Below are 22,675 nucleotides of genomic sequence, written 5' to 3'. Positions count from 1 at the left end.
ATGTGTATAATCCGTGCAGAGTTTGAAAAGCACTTAGAAAATCCCAGGCCCGGTGCGTAATTGCAGTCGACGTCGTGGTCGATCGCGCCGCGCCGCGCCCGGAGCGTAGGAGGCTGCGCGGAGTGTGGAGCGCGCACGCGCAGTGGCGGCTGCGAGGCGCATCTGCGGCCCCTCCCCCCCCCCCCCTACCGCTCCCACACCCTTTCCTCCCCCCACCACCGCCCCTCGCGGCAGCTGCGTGCAGGGGTGCGCCGGCAGTCTGCTGTTAGCTTCCGCGCTGTCGCGAACAGCCCGTGTTTATACGTCGCCTCTACTGGGGCAGTCCGTGTGGAGCCGAGCCGACGTACCGCTCTGTCTAGTGGCTGCCGACACAGTGGCCGGCGGGAGGCGAGGGGACACGGCGAGACCCTTGCTCTATCTTCTTCCGGCAGACCGGTTCGTAGCTGCTGATGAATATGTATGTGGCTGTGTGCGGTGGGTGTCTCGAGTTGCAGCGCTCAGTCTGTGTGTGTGTGTGTGTGTGTGTGTGTGTGTGTGTGTGTGTGTGTGTGTGTGTAACAGGAAGGAGTCAGGTGATGTCCCCCCCCCCCCCCCCGTCACCACCCTTTTAGTCCAGCTACACGATAACGCTGGGTGTGTTGGTCTCCAGTCGCTGATCGATCGGCGGAGATGCTGCGAGAAGCGACTCGCTGTATCTGAGTGGGCCAATCAACTCACTGGCCGTGGTGGGTGGGGGCAGTCCTGACGTCATACTGTCGCCGCCTCGCTCTTTTCACATGAACAGAATTGCTCTGAATCTATTCGTGTATGGGGCCACAGTATAAATTACGGCGCCACTTTAACCACCCTAGGCACATAAATTGCGTTACTGTCCAGTTTCAGCCACAGGCAGATTCTAAATGTGTGATAGTGGTGATTTATGTCACATTTAAACAACGTTTTGTGTAATGTGGCGACAGGTACTTATTCCCATAGATAAATATGTCGAACGTTTACAAATATGGTATCGCACATTTTAGTCGGCTTACAAGCACAACACGTCATCGAGGCAAGAAAACTTACAGCTAGCTTACTAGTCCTTGTTTATTCGTTTAAAGTACAAAAAAATGGCTCTGAGCCCTATGGGACTTAACTTCTGAGGTCATCAGTCCCCTACAACTTAGAACTACTTAAACCTAACTAACCTAAGGACATCACACACATCCACGCCCGATGCAGGATTCGAACCTGCGACCGTAGCGATCGCGCGGTTCCAGACTAAAGCTTTTACGCACTCATACATAAACATAACTCACACACAAGTGAACACGGTCCGCTATTAAACGAATACGCAAGGAATCTTGAGCTAGCTGTCAGTATGTTTTCTTGGGTGCATGACGTGTAACGTTAGGCAGTGAGTATGTGTGGGAACAAGTGTCTGTCCCCACATAACATGAAACAAGTTTTTTATTTTTTTTAATGTGACACAGTCATCACCAACAGCATACGTTTGAAACTGGTGGGTAATGTAATTTACATGCACTGTGCCTCAAGAGAATAAATCTAACGGCCTAAGGTGGTTAAAATGGTCCCATCATTTAGAATTACTCTTGTGGTAGGATTTCGTTAACTGCGTATTGTTTACCGTTAATAGTCGAAAATATATGGCTTTCGTTACTTTAAATTAATTTTCGTTCAGGCAGGTACTCCGAAGGTGCTGTCAAGAAATATCAACTTTTTACGTTTCTCTATTTATTGTTAAATCTCTTAAAGTAAAAGTAGTATGTCAGTTTTGCTATATGGACATCAAAATAACTAAAGTAGATTGGATATGGAATACATGCGGCAACAGGAAGAAAATATCAGTTTACCTTCCATTCAGAAGGCCGTTGCACGCAGCGACTGCTATATTGACTTGTAAATAATAGATTTCAGCTATCAGTCGTCCTTTTTAAATTTTATTGCCAGATCTAGATTTCAGCTAGAAACTAGCCATTCTCAATGCGCTATCATTTTTTATCAATGCCTGTAATGCCTGTTGGTCGGGCTTCATCCACAGTTCATTGAATACTAGTATTCAATGTAATGCCTCTTGGTCGGGCTTCATCCACAACTCGTGGAAGCCTAGTATTCAATGAACTGCGGATGAAGCCCGACCAACAGGCATTACATGCATCGATCAAAAATGATAGTGCATTGAGAATGGCTAGTTTGTAGCTGAAATCTAGATCTGCCAATAAAATTTAAAAAGGACGACTGATAGCTGAAATCTATTATTTACAAGCAAGAAAATCGTTTTCGTCAGTTACGCTGGTGAACTCCGATTGTCCACAGAAACCGTTTCAAACGTCTTACTTCTTTACAAATGACTTTGTTTTAAATTTTTGATGTTAAGCGAGAAAAAGTTTAGAAGAGAGATGGACCTGCGTGCAAAGTGTGTTGGGAGTCACAAAGTACTCTCATTCTCAAATACTTGATGAAAACAATCTGCATAATTTGTGCGCCAGGAGTTCTACTGCCTAAACACATGTACGCATTTTCTAACTGTAACATAGTTGTCCTACTATGTTCAGACTTGAACACTGTATTTTTAATGAGTAAATTTTGACAGCACTTTAAATTCGGTTAATAAGTGTGTGAAATACTGAAAATCAAAATTTTGATGCCGCTGGAAACGGTGAGGCAGGCAACAACCTGCAACCATTGTGCACCATGGTCCGGGTTAGACGTTCCGCAGATGATTTGAACGACTTTTTTCCGAAGTAGTGTGGGAGGAGTCAGTTTATTGGATATGTATACATGATTAGTTTCGGAGGATAGCTACATTCTGCCCATTTACATTTCCCAAAAGGGCACATTGTTCTAAATATGACCAAGAGATGAATACAGTAAACAGATTCAGAAGGATGTAGCGTGCAGTAGTTACTCGGAGATGAAGAACCTTCCGCAGAATGTAGTAGCATGGAGAGCTGCATCAAGCCAGTCTCTGGACTGAAGACTAAAACAACAACAACTACTACTACTACTACTACTACTACTAATACATATGCTGCATTTTTAATACAATGGCCGACCGGGATGGCCGAGCGGTTCTAGGCGCTACAGTCTGGAACCGCGCGACCGCTACGGTCGCAGGTTAGAATCCTGCCTCGGGCATGGATGTGTGTGATGTCCTTAGGTTAGTTAGGTTTAAGTAGTTCTAAGTTCTAGGGGACTGATGACCTCAGATGTTAAGTCCCATAGTGCTCAGAGCCATTTGAACCAATTTTTAATACAATGAAGGTAATTATGATATCATACTTCGGCCGCCGCAGTTCTTACAACTGATCTCATCAATCTGCTCTAAGTATTACCTCAGCTCAAATCAGTTAATTTCGCTTTGTTTTGCGTGAAAAGTCGACGGTATTTACAGTTGGTGTATAACTGCGATGAAATTATTACTCCAACTATTTGTTAAGAAAAACACACTTTCATATAATTTTACAGAATTTTAATCATCCAGTCCTTATACGTTTGCATTTGTTTATATTTTTTCCATATGTTTCGCCTCTGCATACCTGCGGTCACCATTTTCAGGAGTAAATTCCAGTACATGTTCTACCTACGCAAACTATAATGTAACAAGTTTTGATGCCTGTCCAACGAACATTTTCACAGGCATCAAATTACAGTTACTGTAAGAAGGCCACCATGCTGGATTCACACCAGAACTGACACGTTCTATATTTAGAGTTGCACTACTGATTTTCGATGTGGCTTCGTTTCGGGTTACCTTATGATCACTGTTTCGATGGAGCTGACTGCCGCAAACACGTCTGAACAGAAGGTCATTTAGCTAGCTGCTAGCCGTTGAATTAACTTTAATCCTGTCCTTCACCTCCACCTGTTGAACATCGCAGTTTTTCCGTAATCCACTATTTTCGGAAGAACATAAGACAATCGGACTTTCAACTAGACGTAAATAGTGTCACTGGTGCCAAGTTTTGCGTCGTGTGATGCTGGGTCTATAGGTGTCTATGTTACGTTTATGAAACCTACGAGATAGCGCATAATATCCTCTTCGAGGTGTATTACGTCATTTGTTTCCGTATATATACAGGGTGAATCACTAACTACTGCGGTCGCAGGTTCGAATCCTGCCTCGGGCATGGATGTGTGTGATGTCCTTAGGTTAGTCGGGTTTATGTAGTCCTAAGCCTAGGGGACTGAAGACCTCAGATGTTAAGTCCCATAGTGCTTAGAGCCACTTGAACTAACTATTGTCACCAAGAATAACGCCGAAAGCATGATAGGAGCTGAAAAGTCTGTGGGACTAAAGTTGCATGGGACACTGGGTTTTTTGTTGCTAGGTGGTGTCGTTTCAGATATATGAAGATCAACTTTTTTTTTCTTTAATGGGATGCTATACTTTGGTACTTATTTTATTACAGCGGCTGTCGAGACGAATCCAATGATGTGTAACAGTAAGATGTTTGAAGGTCAACGAAGGTCAGAAAGGTGATATGAACGTCCATTTACAGAACGTGTTCGAAATGATGACCATTGGTATCAATGCAGTGCTGCAATCTTCTTATCATGAATTGAGTGGTATTCCTTACCACATCGGCACTTGTCGAAGCCATGCTCTGACAATTCTCTCTCCCATATCTTCAGGTGTAGTTCGAACGTCATTATGAATAATGTCTCTTACGAATCCCCACAAGAAAAAATCTAGAGGCGTCAAGTCTGGCGAACGAGCCGGCCACGACACATCTCCTCTGCGTCCAATCCAACGATTTGGGAATTCTCTCTGCAACTCATTTCTAGCCATGAGCGAAAAATGTGCCGGACACCCATCGTGTTGATACCACATTGTGTTCCTTGTTCCCAAAGGTATTTCTTCCAACAACAGACCTAATGTTTCTTGCATGCAAACAAAATTCTAATTTGCCGCCGAACTCTCTGGTGAAGAAATGAACACTGACTGGGCTGGGACACACAACAAACCACAATCACACTGTATTTTGGTGAGGTGAAAGGTGTTTTTACTGCGTTATTTGTGGAAAATACTTGTTATAATTACGTGTGCATCACAACACTTCAGCGTGATACGGAGAATGGAGGTGCTTGCCGCACGAAAACGTTAGTAAAAACGAATATAGGCGCGAGAACATTGCGAATACTAAATTACATTCTAGAAGATAGGTTAACTCCCAGCAAAAAACTTCCTAATCAACATCGTTTGGTTGCAGATGATAAGCTACCTGTAGTAATTAACACCCAAGCGATCCAGAAACTTCATGCACACCAAATGTAAAGGTATTTACAAAAAGAAACAATCTGTTGTTTGAACTAAAGATGCACATAATTTTATAATCATTTAACAAAATGTTGACACTGCACAATAAATAAAAACGAAAACCCACCAATGATGGCACAGTGGTGACGAAACACTGAGAGAAAACGGTGTTTTGCATAACTGGCGGACCTCACATCCAACAATTTTAACTGCAAACACGACCAATATAAGGAGCTGCAAAACAAAATGATGAATATAGCATCCCATTTAAAAAAAAAAGTTTACTTTCATATCTCTGACGCAGCCCCCCTAGCACCCCTAGCAACAAAAAACCAACGTCATATTATGGCCCCCCTTGTCCCATGCCACATTCGTCCCACAAATTTTTCAGCTGCTATCATACTTTCGGAGTTATTCTAGGTGGCAATAGTTAATGACTGACCCTGTATATATATCTACGGACATTGATTGGAAATGGTTATGTTCGGCTACTTGGATACCATTTGAAGCCATTCATGGGCTTCATGTTTGCTAGACAACTATGAAATTTGTATGGATAATAGTGAGCCGTGTTACCGGGCTACGGTTGTTCGCGATTGAGTTGAGTTGGACAGTTCGAGCGAATGATTTGGCCACCCGGATCGCCCTACATGAATCCCATCGAACACATACGGGGCATAATGGAGAGGTCAGTTCGTGCAGAGCACAAAATCCTGCACTGGCAACACTTCTCGCAATTGCGGGCGGCTACATTGGCAGCATTGCTCAGTATTTCTGCTGGGGACTTGGAAACGACTTGTTGAGCCCATGCCGTGTCGAGTTGCGAAAGGTGGTCCGACACGACAGTAGGAGGTATCCTGTGACTTCGGTCTCCTCAGTGTTATAAGCTCTCGGACTGTGTGTGTGGTTTCCCATTTTCTCCCCTCCCTTGCCTCCCCCCCCCCCCCCCCTTTGGTTAGTTATACAGTGGACAAGCATCACACAATGCGTCACTGTGCCGCCCGGCTTCCTTATGCGACCTTTGGCCTTTCTTAGTCGGCTGTGTCCCCTTATCACTGACGCATCGCTTCGTAGCGGAGTTTTCGCAACTCGCATTCGCCGTTAGTCACCACTTCCTGCAGTGAACATTCCGGAGGAGGGCTGAAATTCTGGCAAACGCGAGCAATACCGAAGCATGCGCAGCTGTAGTGGGCGAGCCGAAGAACGGTATGTGGTGTATGGCGAAGGTCATGTTGCGTAGTGTACCAACATCGCCCGCCCCCCCCCCCCCCCTCCACTTAGTTTTCCTCTCGCGGAATGTCTGTGGGAAGGCTGTCTGTAGCCATTTCTGTACGAACGGTAATGTCTCTAATTGTAGCGTCGTGGTCTTTACGTGAGGTGCGTGTTGGACGGTTTGGCAGCTCTGTTTGTTGTGTGCAATGGAGCATTCTTCACATTTACTAAATGGAAAAAAAATCTGATTGTAACGTCAGAATAGATAAGGGAACGTGGAATAGGGGCAAAACTTTCCAGGCTGGAGATGCACAGTAGTGATGCTACGGTCTTGAAACGGCAGCCAGTCTGCGGCTGGCGTGAGGTAGCGTGTCTTTGACTGTGTCCTGCAGTGCGCCAACCATTTCCTCGACGCTGTCAACTACTCTGATGTGCAAAACGTAAGGACGAAAGTGATAACTTTCGCATGATTTGTCGCTGCCAAATAACACAGCTCGATGAAACTTGGAACACACACAAAAAGAACTGCCACTGTATAGTACGGAAGATAACCGAAAAAGGGACGCAGTGAGACGAACAGAAACGAGACTTTTATGCCAACACAGTAATTATACTGGAGTCACTGTGGTTTATGATGCTGCTCTCGACATTACTAAAGGCTTACTTCTTAATAGAGTTTGTGACCAGGCAAAGCATGCTCCTCAACGTGATGTTATGCCAGTCTCAAAGCTGGTAAAGGTCGCTGGTCCATGTGGACATGCTTCAATCCGTCTTCCCAACGCGTCTCGATGGGATTTAAGTCGGTGGAACGTGCAGGTCAGTCCAGTTGCCCAACATCCTCAGGTTTGAAGAATTCCTCCACTTGCGATGTTCGATGCGTTCGCGCATTGTCATCCATAAGAATGTAGCCAGGGCCGAATGCATCCCTGAAGAGACGCACGTACAGGAACAGTACAGTGCCACAATCACGTGCTAAGGTTCATGTGAGTGTGCTAAGCTCAAAGATCTGAAGGTTAGCTGGTCCACGCAACATTATGGCTCCCCACACCGTAACACCTGGGCCACCGAAACGATCATGTTCGACAGTGTTCCCGGGTGCATTCCCACCTATCCCAACATGTGTCGAGCGTTTTGGAACATGATCGTTTTGGTGGTAGAGGTTCAAAATGGCTCGGAGCACTATGGGACTTGAGGTCATCAGTCCCCTAGAACTTAGAACTACTTAAACCTAACTAACCTAAGGACATCACACACACACCCATGCCCGAGGCAGGATTCGAACCTGCGACCGTAGCGGTCTCGCGGTTCCAGACCGTAGCGTCTAGAACCGCTCGGCCACGGTGATACGGTGTGAAGAGGCATAATGGTGCATGGGTGTACTGACATCCAGCATGGGTGCACGTTGCAGAACACGTATTGGTGTCCGTAATGGTCACACGCCCTATTAAGAACCGTGTCCCTGCTTTTGTGGGCCATCATGACTCGCGATAACTTCAGTGTAGTTATTGTCTTTGAACAAAAGTGGCACTTTTATTCGTCTCATTGCGGAGGCCCATTTCTCTGTTACCTTTGTACTATAGTCTCGCAGTTCTGTGTATGTGTGGTACTTGGCAGCAACATAATAACGCGAAAGTTACTGTTGCCCCTAAGTTTTGACCAGCAGTGTATGTAGCGACGTCGGATACAGGAATTTTGGGCGTTTGCTGTAAAAAATGTGATTTTAGAGAAAAAAATTTTGACAATTTTCTCTCTCTCTTTTTCGGCGTAGTGTTAGTTCACGCCCAATGGTGCTCTGTATTGGTTACACTAACATTTAATTTATGCTCAGTGCCAATGCAGCCTACAGTACAACATGTCGAATGTCGTACTGAACGGCTGTTTCTGTAGTACTACTCATTATGTTGAAAAAGAATGATATAATTGTACTCTTGGGGTAGCTGTCATAATAGTCACGTTTTTGCCCAGTAAACATCAGAGAAAATTTTCATCGAACATAACCAGTCACGGATAGGAATTTGAAGTTGGCTAGCCCCGACTGTTAAGCAGAAAGCATTATTTTCAGCTGCGCCAATTGATATGTGCGCTCTTTGTTATAACAGGCGTTAGCTGGGGCAAGTTTGCTTCAGTGCACCTAAGGAGGCTACCGCAACCGTTTCTATGCACGGACAGTTATTTTACGATTTGATGCAGCACAAATACCAGAAAACGGACGCTGGTCGCGGAAGCGTACGCAATTTCCTTACTCTGTACGACAACAGGAATTCACGCTTCCTCAAAGTTCTCGGGCAGCAGTGGAACTCGAATACTTGTTTTTTTTTTCTTTACAGACGACATTCTACGCGAAATTCTGGACGTAACAAGTGTCAATACGGAAAGGAAACCCCTGAAGCTGATTCCACTGACTCAAAATTCAGTGTGGGAATCATGGGAAGCATTTCTTGTCAGGGTACTTGTCTGTTCCAAGGCGGAATTAGGCAAAAACACACACACACACACACACACACACACACACACACACACACACACACCCGGAGCAGGACTCGAATCTCCGGTGGGAGGGGCCGCGCAATCCGTGACATGGCGCCTCAAACCGTGCAGCCACTCAGCGCTGCTTTTGGATAGAACGAATTATATTATCCAAGGATGTTTTCTGACGTCTCCCATTTTTCCAGGTACCCACCGCCCTAACTTTGCACCATATACAGGGTGAGCCATAACTCAACCGACAAGCTTTCTGAGATGGTAGAGTGGACCAAAACAAGGAAAAAAAGTGTAGTAAACACGAGCTCTAAAATGCGTACTATAGGAGCTGTAAGCATTTGTTCATCACCGCTATTGTGAAACACACCTCTTCAACTGAACAAATGTTCACAACTCACAACGTAGGTATTTTAGAGTCCATATTTATGTTATGTTATGGTAACTGGGGTCCTAGAAACGACGTAGAGGCTCCGTCCCCGCCGCAGCCGCAGTGGTCCACAACCCCACGACGACTACCGCAGTCCACTTCACCCCTCCGCCGCCCCACACCGAACCCAGGGTTATTGTGCGGTTCGGTCCCCGGTGGAGCCCCCCCAGGGAACGTCTCACACCAGACGAGTGCATCCCCTATGTTCGCGTGGCAGAGTAATGATGGTGTACGCGTACCTGGAGAACTTGTTTGCGCAGCAATCGCCGACGAAGTGTAGGTGAGGCGGAATAAAAGGAACCAGCCCGCATTCGCCGAGGCAGATGGAAAACCACCTAAAAACCATACACAGACTGGCCGGCACATCGGACCTCGACACTAATCTGCCTGGCGGATTCGTGCCGGGGACAGGCACTCCTTGGAGAGCCCGTATTTACTGGACGTTTTTTTGTTCTTGTTTTGGTCCGTACCAGCACCTCTGAAAGGCAGGCGGTAGAGTAGTGGTTGAGCCTTTATAAATAGCTAGACGCAATGCGGCTGGGTAAAAGCTGTCGGTTTCAAGATTGGTTTAACACCACACTGCTTTATTGGGCGTAAAAAGTAAAGTAAAATCGTGCCGCATGAATGGCTGGGAGACCCCAAAGAACAGGCTCAGGCACGTAATTGGAAAGGTTTTTCCTATCCTTCCAAAATGAAAGGTAGGTGTGTGTGATGGGGAGGAGGGTGTGTGTGTGTGTGTGTGTGTGTGTGTGTGTGTGTGTGTGTGTGTGTGTGTGTGTGCGAGAGAGAGAGAGAGAGAGAGAGAGAGAGAGAGAGAGAGAGAGACCGAAGTGTAATGTTTGTGGTGGTGGTGGTGAGAAAAGGGAGAGGATGAATGAAACCCGCCTACTCCTCTCTAATAACACCGAGGAGGCCGTCAAGCTTAACGTCACCTTCTGTGGGACGGATCACATCAACAGTATCACCCTGCCCTTCATCCATGAGACGCTGCGAAGAGATTTGGCATTTAAACCGGGATACTGGCGGAAAAACTGGTGATCAGGGACTTCACTCCAGCACACCTCCTCCTCTTCTCCGTAAAGGCTAAGGAAAAATTGTTAACTGCGCGTGAGGTACCGGGACGATAACGCATCCAAATACTGGCCACGACCGTCGTTGCGTAACTTGGGTGAATCGGTGTATTCAACGACGCATGGTCTTTGTCTTTACTACGCGTGGGCTAGGTGCAGACGGTAATGCCTTTGACCTTTGAAGCTGCTCACCAGCCAGTCAGAGCTCAACTCGGTATTTTTTTCACTTTAACTAAAAACTGTCAGAGGTGAGAGCGGAAAGAGGCACCGACTGATTACTGAACCTCTGAATTCGCGATTGTTACCTAGTCTGTCACTCAGCTAGGGAGCAGAATACCGTAAATATTCTCTGCAAGCTGTTTCGTGACACCGTTTCCGCACTAGATCGTCTCTCGGAATGGCCTGGTTTCTGTGGCATTGGCAACCCGATAGTCAACAGCCTGCATCGGCCTTTGCAAACGAAGCGGCCAGTTGGCTGACGTAAGTTTTTGCTGCCTCCAGAGTTTACAGTAGGCAGCGTCGCTGACAGGTCACATGCGCAGTGGGACGAGAATCGGAGCACTGGCTAATACCCGCGGACATACGTCTGCAGCTACACATCGTACACAGAACTCCGCTGTACAGTCCCCGGCGGAGGGCACTTCGTACCATTTCAGTCAATTTTGTCCTGTTGCATCCTCGCACAGAACCAGGGGAACATGCGACGTCTGTGTGAATATGTATGGACCCTAATCCCTCTCATCGCATTCTCATCGTCCGCACGCGAACTATACGACGGAGGCCCTACACTTGACCTCCTTCCTCAAATACCGATTCTCGTAAACGTAGTGGTGTGCTCCCGCGTGTCCTGCCGAGTTGTTGTTTTCTATGTTTCGACAACCAACTAAGCCGCCTTCTTCAGGTGCTGAGAGTTTTGCTGTTACGTGAACTCGCTGCTTGGTCTCCAAACAGACTGTCAACTGTCGTTGGTCTCGCGTCGCCATTTATAGCTAAATTACACTCCCGACGCCTTTTACGGCCTTTGAAGCTCTTTTGCTTTTCAAAGCCCCCGATAACATTCCACTGTAAATAAATGAAAATCGGAAATGGTAAAGGTTCTAAATGCCAAATGTCGCGTTTGTAAGGAGAACCAAAAACACAATGGTCTTTTTTTGTACTTATTTGTACATAGAAAATTGATAAAGTATTCTGAAACTACACAATTGTGCTACCCACATCATCACTGCAAAATAAATAATGAGGCAAATTGCGAAAATAAAGCAATGCCAGAAAACTGACTACCAAGTGTCATTAACACTGAAGCACCACGTTTCATTTGTGATAGTACAACTATAGAAATACAGCAGTAATATTGTAATTAGTACAACTGTATTCGACAAAAACCATTTCTCATCTCTTTTAAATTTATTACAAGAGAACAATTTCATGAAATTGAAGGAAAAAAGCAATCTCTCAGTACTGACTTCTGTTTCTTACACAACTCCTTTCTTGGGATCAAATGCTGCGAAGTTAACCGCGAAACGCCCTGTGCTATTGAGGAAGAAACGCCAACATCGCCAACAAAAAATGGTTCAAATGGCTCTGAGCACTACGGGACTTAACATCTGAGATCATCAGTCCTCTAGAACTTAGAACTACTTAAACCTAACTAACCTAATGACATCGCACACATCCATGCCCGAGACAGGATTCGAACCTGCGACCGCAGCGGTTCGCGGTTCCAGACTGTAGCGCCTAGAACCGCTCGGTCACTTCGCGATCCAAAAGCTCTTCACAGATGGCGAGGCTAAGGTTCCTCTGGTCTTGAGTCACGAGCAGTGCGACTAACTTGGTGGTAACACCATGTATTCCAAGCTGCTGTGTCAGGACTTCATGGCGTGATCAAGCTGAAATATTACATTCTTTTGCACTTTCTCGGACAGTCTGTCTTCCATTGGCACGCACAATTTCGTTGACGTTGTTGATATGAGCGTCGTCGGTAGACGTCCTGAACGACGCCCAACTTTAACCTTCGTCCGGCCATCTTTAAACCGTTTTAACCATTCGTAACACCCAGTACGACCTAAGCACTCATCACAGTAGGCTTCCTGCGTCACTCGGTGTGTCTCGGTGGAGGTTTTCTTGAGTTTCACGCAACATTTAATGCGGATGCGTTGCTCCTCTAACTCTGCCATCTCGAAATTGCAAACTGTGCGACGCAATGCTCTACTCAATACACCACTGAACAATAACTGAGAGACGTACGACAATGAAACTTCTGACAGATACGCACTAAACACAGACGTGTGCAGGGATGCCAACCGCATTTCGCGCCAACGGTCTGTTGGCGCGAAATTACGAATGTTCTGGAATTTTTTGAACAGACCTCATATCTTCTGCTTAAAATACTGATTTTGTTCATAACCTCTCCCTGCATTACACATGGCTCTGGGAAAGAAGTGACGGCTCTTGCATTTTGGTAATTGCCAGTGCTGTTTTGTTTCTATCCTTGATAGTAATTTCCATAGCTGTGGACACTCACGATACAGTGAGACAAAACTGTAAGTAAGCAATCCTTCACTAATCAGATGTGCGTGAAACATCAGCACGACAACTTCTGCCATCTTCTCAGACTTTCCGTCAGTCACAATTTTTCCCAAACACGTCAAAGACGACCTGTGCTTGACAGACGCATCAAACAGCTCCATAGTCAAATGTTTGAGAAGTATACTACAGTTTGACAGACTGTTTGATCGTGTACCAGTAGTGCATTAGAAGGCGCTGGGAGGGAACCGCGCCGCCGGCTAGTCGTCACGTGTGAGGCTGGCCGTGCCTGCGTGCTGACTACGCGTTGCGTAACCGCGGGGACGGCTCCCTTTCCCCGCTGCGACTAACTGCAGTCAGCAGCGGCCTGTCTGTCTGTCTGTCAGCCTTTCGCAGTTCGCTCGTCGTGGGAAAGTCAGTCAGTTAGTCAGTCTGCCTGTCTCGTCGTGTGTCACAACACTGCCAGGAGGGACCGAACGGCGGCTGTCGCACTCTCCAACAGGCGGACCCTGTTCTCCTCATTTGCGGTCTAGTCTCTGCTCCTAACATCTCTTCCTCCTTCTCTCTTTGTTTCTCTTTATTACACTTCCATTTCTACCTTTTTCCCCATTTTATCCTGAGCCCCACATTGTACTCTTACCGCACCTTCTGATCCACTCGTCTCCTTTTCATCCATTGCCCAACTTTTTGCCGTTCCCCATGTTTCTATCTGTTTCCCCCTCCTTACAAATTTCCCCCCTTCTTACCGATTTCTCTCCCCCCTCCCTTCTTACCGATTTCTCCCCCCCCCTTCTTACCAATTTCCTCCCCTTCTTACTGATTCCTCCCCTTTCTTACCGATTTCGCTCCCCCCCCCACTCCTTACCGATTCCTTCCCCTTCTTACCGATTTCGCCCCCCCCCACTCCCCTTACCGACTTCGCCCCCCCCCCTTTTTACCGATTTCCCCACCCCCCCATTTTACCGATTTCCCCCCATTTTTACCGATTTACTGACATTATTCATTCACCATTACTACCCATTTACCACAATTACCCTTTTACTATTCTTACTCATAAAAGCCTTTTACCCATGTACTCTTTATACCCTTTGCCTTCTACCCCTTTTTCCCCATATTTCCGCCTGTTACGTTCCCTTCTTACCACTTCCCTTTATCCCATTCAACCCATTTTCCCTTTTCCGCTTTTGCTGTTTTTCTTTACACATTGTCTCGCTTATTTTCATTTTTCTTCCCTCCCCATTATTTCCTTTCCATTTGTTCTTTCTATTTCTCCATCCACTAAGTACTGCTCTGTGCACAGACAATTGGCCAGTTACTTGTAGTTCCAGAACTTACATAGGGTAAACCAAAACTCCGCCGACAAAAATTCAGAGGTTATCCAGTGACACCTCCTGAGTATTTTGCCATGAGGCATTCACTGTCCTCGGCGGTTCGCTACAGGCTGACGTAACGTAATTAACATTTATTCGGTTTGTTTTTGCAATCACCCTTGTTTCTGCGAAAAATACGTTCACAACAGTGGAAGAAAAACCTCTAATATGCAATAACCGAAACGTGCAACAGACAAGACAGGGTAATGCAACAACCCTCAGAAGCAAACGTATTGTGATTTGCTTGCCGTCGGTGCGGGAACAGCTGAGCATAGCGGCGTAGTGCCGCCTTTGTACTGCATTCGGTGAACGTGTACACGAAATGAATATCGGGCAGCTCTACATCAATAAACCTGCTCGTAGTACCGCTGTGTATCTTTGCAAACGCACAACTTACGGTTCCGGAAAACAAAACCCTAGACAGAATCGAGCAATACTGAATGCAAACTCGAAGCCAGCGAGGTAAGACGGGCGTTATTAACAGCAGGTACTGCGAGCGAATGGAAACAAAACACACGGTGTATATCGTCGACATTTGCACTGTTGTGCGTTATTTTCGGTGCAATACAGATACGAAGATAACTGGGTCAAGAAACAAAACGAAAGCCAAAAGTCTATAACAAGCCACCGTAGACTGTGCGTCGCTTATCCCAAAATGTCCAGAAGGTACCCCTGAAAAGCCTTAGAAAATTTGTCCGTGGAGTCCTGGTTCACAAACACTGCCGGGCATTAAACAAGCTATAATCGACAGACGAAAATCTCATGACAGGCAGGTAATCGAACCTGTTACCCTGGGACCTGGAGAGTGGTATTTACCACCGAGCCACCGACACTCACATCTACTGAGCTGTATACGCTGTCCCGTAAGCTTGAAATCTTACTACTACTGGCAGAGTAACCTGCGTCAGACAATATAATATGAAGGCTTGCACCACTCCCGTTTCCAAACCTCTGCCGTTCCTTCACCACGCGACAGTTGTTCTCCAGACCGTGTGGAGGACGCGCTGTGTAGAAAGCTCTGACGGGGCGGGACCACCGGAGCTGGACTCCAGAGATAGCCGTCTCCCGACACCTGGGGAGTCTGCTCGCCCTGTGGCGAGGGTAGGGCAGGATAGGCCAGGGTTCCGCTGCGCCTTTTGTGTTGCCGGGCTTCTGAATACGTCAGTGAGAGGGGGAGGGAGGGGCGGGGAGGGAGGGAATGGGCTCACTGCCCCCTATCGATGTTTCGCTCCTCAGGCTCGGAGCGGGTGGACGCCACGTAACACATCGCATAGCCACGTCCAAGACGCTCCACAACGCAAGTTCCTTTGCGTGTCCATCACGCGCACCGCCTACGACTCTATAAATTTTCCCTTTATAAATTCAAACGCATTTTTCTTCCTGAACCCTATTTCATTTGTTCCAGACGCTTCTCACCTTTTATGTTAACGCTTTTGATACAATGCGTTGATAATAGTTCGTGAAAGCCTGAGACCCTAATAACAGTGAGTTTGTTTGTAAAAATTGGCCAGCTCCGACTCGCGCGCTGAGTGTTCCGTAAAAACCTTAATCGTGTATACACAGACAGTTCATCCATTCTGGGAATCGAGAATGGTAAAAAATTTTCTTGTCATATTGACATCGATAGTGGCGAAATATTGCTCCCAGGGATTCCAAAACTTTAGAGTTTTTTTAAATTCAAGTCCGAAGTTGGATAACAAATAACAAAATAAATATTTTTTCCTGTGATATAATTACAAATTATCAATAACCGGATTTTTCTCCTTTACTTGTACTGTAAATCCTTGCCAGTTTCATGATTCTAGGTCAACAGGAAGTAGGCCTACCCTATAGGCTTTGATAAGTGAATTTGCGAGTATTAAAATGTGTGACATAAATGGCCGTCCGGCCGGGGTGGCTGAGCGGTTCTAGGCGCTACAATCTGGAACCGCGCGACCGCTACGGTCGCAGGTTCGAATCCAGCCTCGGGCATGGATGTGTGTGATGTCCTTAGGTTAGTTAGATTTAAATAGTTCTAAGTTCTAGGGGACTGATGACCTCAGAAGTCCCATAGTGCTCAGAGCCATTTGAACCATAAATGGCCATATCTTTCCATTGAACTGACTTAGAAGCTTCAAATTTTTACAAAGCCAAGAGACCAACCCCCTCAGTATGTGACGTAAACTTGAACGTGATACGCCAACCTGTTTCAGAGAAAAAGGACGCAGCAGCAGACGGACAGGCAAACAGAGACGGATAAAAAATGACGAAAATATGTTTATTGGTGTTATATAATCACTAATTAACAATTTTGGCATTTTTTCCTTTACTTGCAGTGTGAAACCTTGGCTCTCGTCAAATTTCATAATTAAAGGTCAACTCGAAGTACCCAATAGCTTTCGATGAGTGAGTTTTCCAGTATCAAATTATGTGACATAAATGGCAGTATCTTTTGACTGAATTGGCTAACAAACATAAAATTTTTACACTGCCAAGGTACTTTGGACCTTAATATATGACATAAATTTCAACTTGATACGTCTACTCCTGCCTGAGAAAAAGGATTCTGAACAGCCAGACTGACGTATAGAGACAGAACCGCCAGACCAACAACAGGGCGATCCTTTAAAGACTCCGTTTTTACAGACTGAGGCACGGAACACTAAAAAACTTTTTCTGATACGTCATTATTTTCTTTTTATTTATATTTTGCACAAGACGTTTCGGAAAATTATTCCCATTTTCAAGTGCGTTTCCTGTGTATGTGCCATTTACTGTTGAGGTTTTCGACGTGCGATGTACTACATTGTTCTGGCACCTTTACTGTACTATATAAATATGCGAAGCAGTTTTAATTAATAATCGATCTTCGTGCAGTGTTAGGGGTGAAATTTCGAACGAACTTGTGCTTACGCTTTTCTTGTGGTCCAGTTGTGCAGAAACACACATTAAGCATCACAGACAATTCCTTGCCCTGTACGAGTACTGAACTCAGCAAACGTACATACACACAGTTGGAATGATGTTTGTACATGTAGCCAATAGAGAGAACTCCCTAGGTCTTCCACAGTGTGTGTATACTTCCGTACAAAGGGTATTTGTTTTAATAAGTGAATCAGATTGTTTCTTTGCATGCTACGACAGTACTCGTAAATACAATGCTACTTATTTCTGCGTGTCACTCTTTGTATTTACGAGTACTGTCGTAGCATGCAAAGAAACAATCTGATTCACTTATTAAAACAAATACCCTTTGTACGGAAGTATACACACACTGTGGAAGACCTAGGGAGTTCTCTCTATTGGCTACATGTACAAACATCATTCCAACTGTGTGTATGTACGTTTGCTGAGTTCAGTATATATATATATATATAACCAATAATGATCCAGATTATTAAGATAAATACCCTTCGTAACAAAGTTAAATAGTTCGTGGATGAACTATACTATTATCTCCGTTGACTATTTGTAGCCGTCGGTTTATGTACATTTGCTAATTTCGGTGTGCGACGTGCACAGAACATGTGTGATGTTTAATACAAATTCCGCGATTAGCTGTATACAAAGATCGGTCATTATTTAAAACTGCGATCGCGTTTCTACTCTGCAGTAAGGACAAGAGAACCATGCAGTACCTCCCAAATAAAGAAAACGCACGAATATATGGCACAGCACACAGAAAACACACCTGAAAATGGAATCATTTCCAGAAACGAGGTGTGGAAAATGTAAATGAAAGGAAAATCATGACTGGTAATAGAAAAGTTACTTCATAAACAAAGCTATAACGTTAAGGGATCTTCACTGCTTATAACAGTTACTCGTTTTTTCGACTGACATCTGCGTTTGTCCATCTGTTGATTGTTCAAAGCTCACACTGACACCTCACCAATAAAACATCGAAACGTTTTCACGGTGTGATCTATCTGTTTAGTAGTTTTCGTGTTTCATAAACTAACTGTTGTGGAACGGAGCTACTATAGTGCACAAACCTCAGAGCATTTTTATAAGAACTGCAATTGATTTCTGTGGTAACTGTGTGTTCACTTGATGCTTCTTGTAAGAAATATTGGCAGTTACTGCTAGAGCAATAGTGTTGTTCCGCAGCATGTTGCTCAGGAAATATGGAAACTAAGAAACAACAAGATCGCAAGTTGAAAAATTTGTCGATATTTCATGAGCGAACTGACCATGCGACTTATAACCTATGAGTAGACGATGAGACGGAACGCAGATTTCGGCCAGAAAAAGACCGAACAAGTATTAAATCCACTGATGGTGCCTTAATGTTAGATCCAAAACGGGTCTGTAACGAATAAAATAGTGTGCATCAAGAAAAAGACGTTTGGATTTTAGAAACATATATTTCGCAAAGTGTTTACAGAATGAAACCATGAAGCGAGTAAAACCTGCTGCAATACATTTTTAATTCACAGACGATCAGCTCCGTTCAAGGGACCATGTTGAAGTCAAATTAAAAGAAGGTTGCTTGGCGTCAAGTACGTACTCGTCTTCAATAGCAGCATCTGTATACGTTTTACGTACTTTTTTTCTTGTGTATTTTTCATCGGTCGCTGGAAACTATATAAAAGTCGCATACATATCTAACAGATGGTTGAACTAAAAACAATTTTGTATTTGACACCAAAGAATCTTCCCTTAACTCCTTGCAGCGCGATACCACGAACTGCAGACGGTCATTTGGCCGAACTTGGTTTTCTGTGAAGTAAACACGCATTACAGGAGCTTTTAGATGTTCCCAGCTGCCGTTCCTTAAATACATTGCAGCTGTGCTGTGATCTTCCCAGAAAATACTGTACAACACAGTTCAGATGGCGGCATTCACACAGACCGTAACAAGACGAAACGGAAATTCAGAAGCTAGGTTTCTCAGAAAGAACGTTTTGATGTCGTTGGCGAGTGGGGTCCGGCAATGTTATTGTCTGCTAACGTCTGAAGTTAAACGTGTTATCGCCGCTTTCACTTGTGCTATACTAACGGATTTTGTGCTTGTGTCCCCTCCATATCCGTTTATACGTGAAAACGTCTCTTTGCTCGTCGGTTTAACTTTGTTTTGTAACAAAATACCAAGATATTCGACTCGCTAATAACAAACGGACAGATCATCTTTGTAACGTTTTTCTCGTGCAGCATTTGTTTGGCCTGTGACGTTATCGTACCATTGTTGGCGCATGCGCCTGACTGTTAGAAATTGTTGTTGTTGTTGTTGTTGTTGTTGTTGTTGTGGTCTTCAGTCCTGAGACTGGTTTGATGCAGCTCTCCATGCTACTCTATCCTGTGCAAGCTTCTTCATCTCCCAGTACCTACTGCAACCTACATCCTTCTGAATCTTGTTTAGTGTATTCATCTCTTGGTCTCCCTGTACGATTTTTACCCTCCACGCTTCCCTCCAATACTAAATTGGTGATCCCTTTATGTTTCAGAACATGTCCTACCAACCGATCCCTTCCTCTAGTCAAGTTGTGCCACAAATTTCTCTTCTCCCCAATTCTATTCAATACCTCCTCATTAGTTATGTGATCTACCCATCTAATATTCAGCATTCTTCTGTAGCACCACATTTCGAAAGCTTCTACTCTCTTCTTGTCTAAACTATGTATCGTCCACGTTTCACTCCCATACATGTCTACACTCCATACAAATACTTTCAGAAACAACTTATTGACACTTAAATCAATAACGGTGTTAACAAATTTCTCTTCTTCAGAAACGCTTTCCTTGCCATTGCCAGTCTACATTTTAGCTGTGCGTAAAGTTACACATTGGTGTAACGTGGAAATGCGTTTAGCTGGATAATTGATTTGGATGTCATTGTGGAGAGCTTGCGCAACACTGCTAGAATCCACAGTGAGACAGTGAAAATGTTCGCCGCAATATATATGGTTGAAAATTCGTAAACAATTGAAAATTGCAAAATAATGAAAGATGGCGTCTCATACGACTTACAAATATGCTCGGAATTACAGCAAACGCAAGCCAGAGGAAAGCTCTGAAAAAAAGATACGAAGTCCGTTTCTAATGGAGGGTGATTATCACCGTCTTCGCCTCAATCCGTGCAAATGTTTGTGCTACCGCTTCGTTGTTGACAATGTGTGAATTGGATACTTGTAATCTGGCCACTTTTCTTGACTGTACCTTAGGAACTACTTGAACTTTCAATTACGAATACTTTTGTGTGTTTCGCCTTATTATCGGCTTTGTTGCAGAGAATAATGAGCTGTTTATTCTGTGTGTTATTCTCTTCCCACAGCTGTACGTAATGTTGTTTATCGCTATCCATTTTGGAGCACCAAAGCGCACGCATGATGATAATCGACCTATTGAGCAACAGCAACGTCTATTATTTGGTAATATACTTGTTTTATCATTATGAAGCTGTCCCAGATCCATACCAATTAATGAACGACATTAAATACAGTTATGTGGTGCCAATTTCACAACAGAGAAACTAAATAGTTCATTGTACTGCGTTTTAGCTGACGGATGCCTCTTCTCCAGCAAGAAGGAAGGTGTAAGTTGAAAACAATTGGTTATCTCCCCCTGGACCTACGTCATACCGCCGGGACCTTCTCGCCGGGTCGTGACCCGAGATTAGGAACAACGTAGGCTTTCTACACGGGAGGAGGGCAGTCCGTTTCAAAATAGTCGTGTGGACTACAGGATGTTCTAGAAATTTTATTGCCTTATACGTCGCAAGTTTCCGTCCGCATAAGATTCTCAGTTAGAGATGAAATGGATATAAATCGATCATAATTAATTAAGCTATAGGATTTATTGAAATTTGACGTCCTGGAAGCTGTGAAGACAACAGTTTCAATCCGGTGGAACAGCGGTTGTAAAGAAGGGTAGGTGTTCAATTAGAGCACTAGAACCGCCATTATGTTTTGCTTCGCGCTGCAGTTTCGCAACGTAATTATTGCTGGAACTCTATAAAATCTGCCGGCCGCGGTGGTCTAGCGGTTCTAGGCGCTCAGTCCGGAACCGCGCGACTGCTACGGTCGCAGGTTCGAATCCTGCCTCGGGCATGGATGTGTGTGATGTCCTTAGGTTAGTTATTAAGTAGTTCTAAGTTCTAGGGGACTGATGACCTCAGATGTTAAGTCCCAAAGTGCCCAGAACCATTTGAACCATTTTTTTTACACCACACCTTTCTGATCCCACAAAAACACAGAGCATTGTCTTATTGCCGAATCGATCTGGTTTTGCAGTCCCGGATTAACCCATGATTTTTCCCGTTTAGGATTCTTAAAATAAATCCATTTTTCATCGCCAGTAACATTTCGATGCAAAATTGATTTTCTTTCATGTCTTTGCAGCAAAATTTGACAAATGGTTTTTCGGTTTTTCATCTGTCTTTCATTCAATTCATGTGGCACCCATTTTGCACCCTTTGGGATCTTTCCCATAGCTTTCAAACGGTCAGAAATTGTTTGTTGTGTAACATTTAGCATTGCTGCCATTTGCTTCTGACTCAAAGTATCATCTTCATCTAATATTGCTTGCAATTCGGCGTCTTGGAACTTTTTTGGTGGTCTTCCACGTTCTTCATGTCTTACATCAAAATCATTATTTCTGAGCCGTTGAAACCATCTTTTGCATGTTGCTTCTGATAGAGCATCATCACCATATGCCTCGACAAGCATACGATGCGACTCTGCAGCACTTTTTCCTCAAATGAAAACAAAAAATTAATGCTTTCCGCAAATCATAACTTTCTGGTACAAAATTCGACATTGTTAACACGATGAAAACATATGGTGTTGTTTGTTCCATGAATTGATGTATACTAAATATCCAGAATGAAATTTTCACTCTGCAGCGGAGTGTGCGCTGATATGAAACTTCCTGGCAGATTAAAACTGTGTGCCCCACCGAGACTCGAACTAGGGACCTTTGCCTTTCGCGGGCAAGTGCTCTACCATCTGAGCTACCGAAGCACGACTCACGTCCGGCACTCACAGCAGAAGTAAAGCTGTGAGTACCGGACGTGAGTCGTGATCCGGTAGCTCAGATGGTAGAGCACTTGCCCGCGAAAGGCAAAGGTCCCGAGTTCGAGTCTCGGTCGGGCACAAAGTTTTAATCTGCCAGGAAGTTTTATACTAAATATCTTTGACAGATGTCATACCAACCAAACAAAAATTAAGGCTCGTTCACAACAAATGTTCGCTATCGACACATTTGTATCTTAACGCTCGTTTCATACCGGTACACCTGGTAATTCGGGCGTTCTATGGATCACTTTAAGCTGTGTGGCATTGGCGAACTCTAGCGTCCAGCCTCTTGGCTAGCGAGGTTTCTTTTTCCGCGCTAATTAACACCATTCATTTGCGTA

At 44.7% G+C, this 22,675-nt stretch overlaps 1 protein-coding gene across 1 annotated transcript in view; it reads left to right on the top strand.

Moving 5' to 3' along the window:
* The first annotated feature begins 280 nt into the window (after positions 1-280).
* LOC124718772 overlaps positions 281-22,675 on the top strand; it is a 243,763-nt gene continuing 221,368 nt past the window's right edge. The window contains 1 exon segment of the mRNA XM_047244384.1: positions 281-435. The gene's annotated coding sequence lies outside the window, so the exon portion shown is untranslated.

Source organism: Schistocerca piceifrons, chromosome 10, assembly GCF_021461385.2.
Source record: "Schistocerca piceifrons isolate TAMUIC-IGC-003096 chromosome 10, iqSchPice1.1, whole genome shotgun sequence".
NCBI classification, from domain to species: Eukaryota; Metazoa; Arthropoda; class Insecta; order Orthoptera; family Acrididae; genus Schistocerca; species Schistocerca piceifrons.
This window is presented reverse-complemented; position numbering and strand designations above follow the sequence as displayed.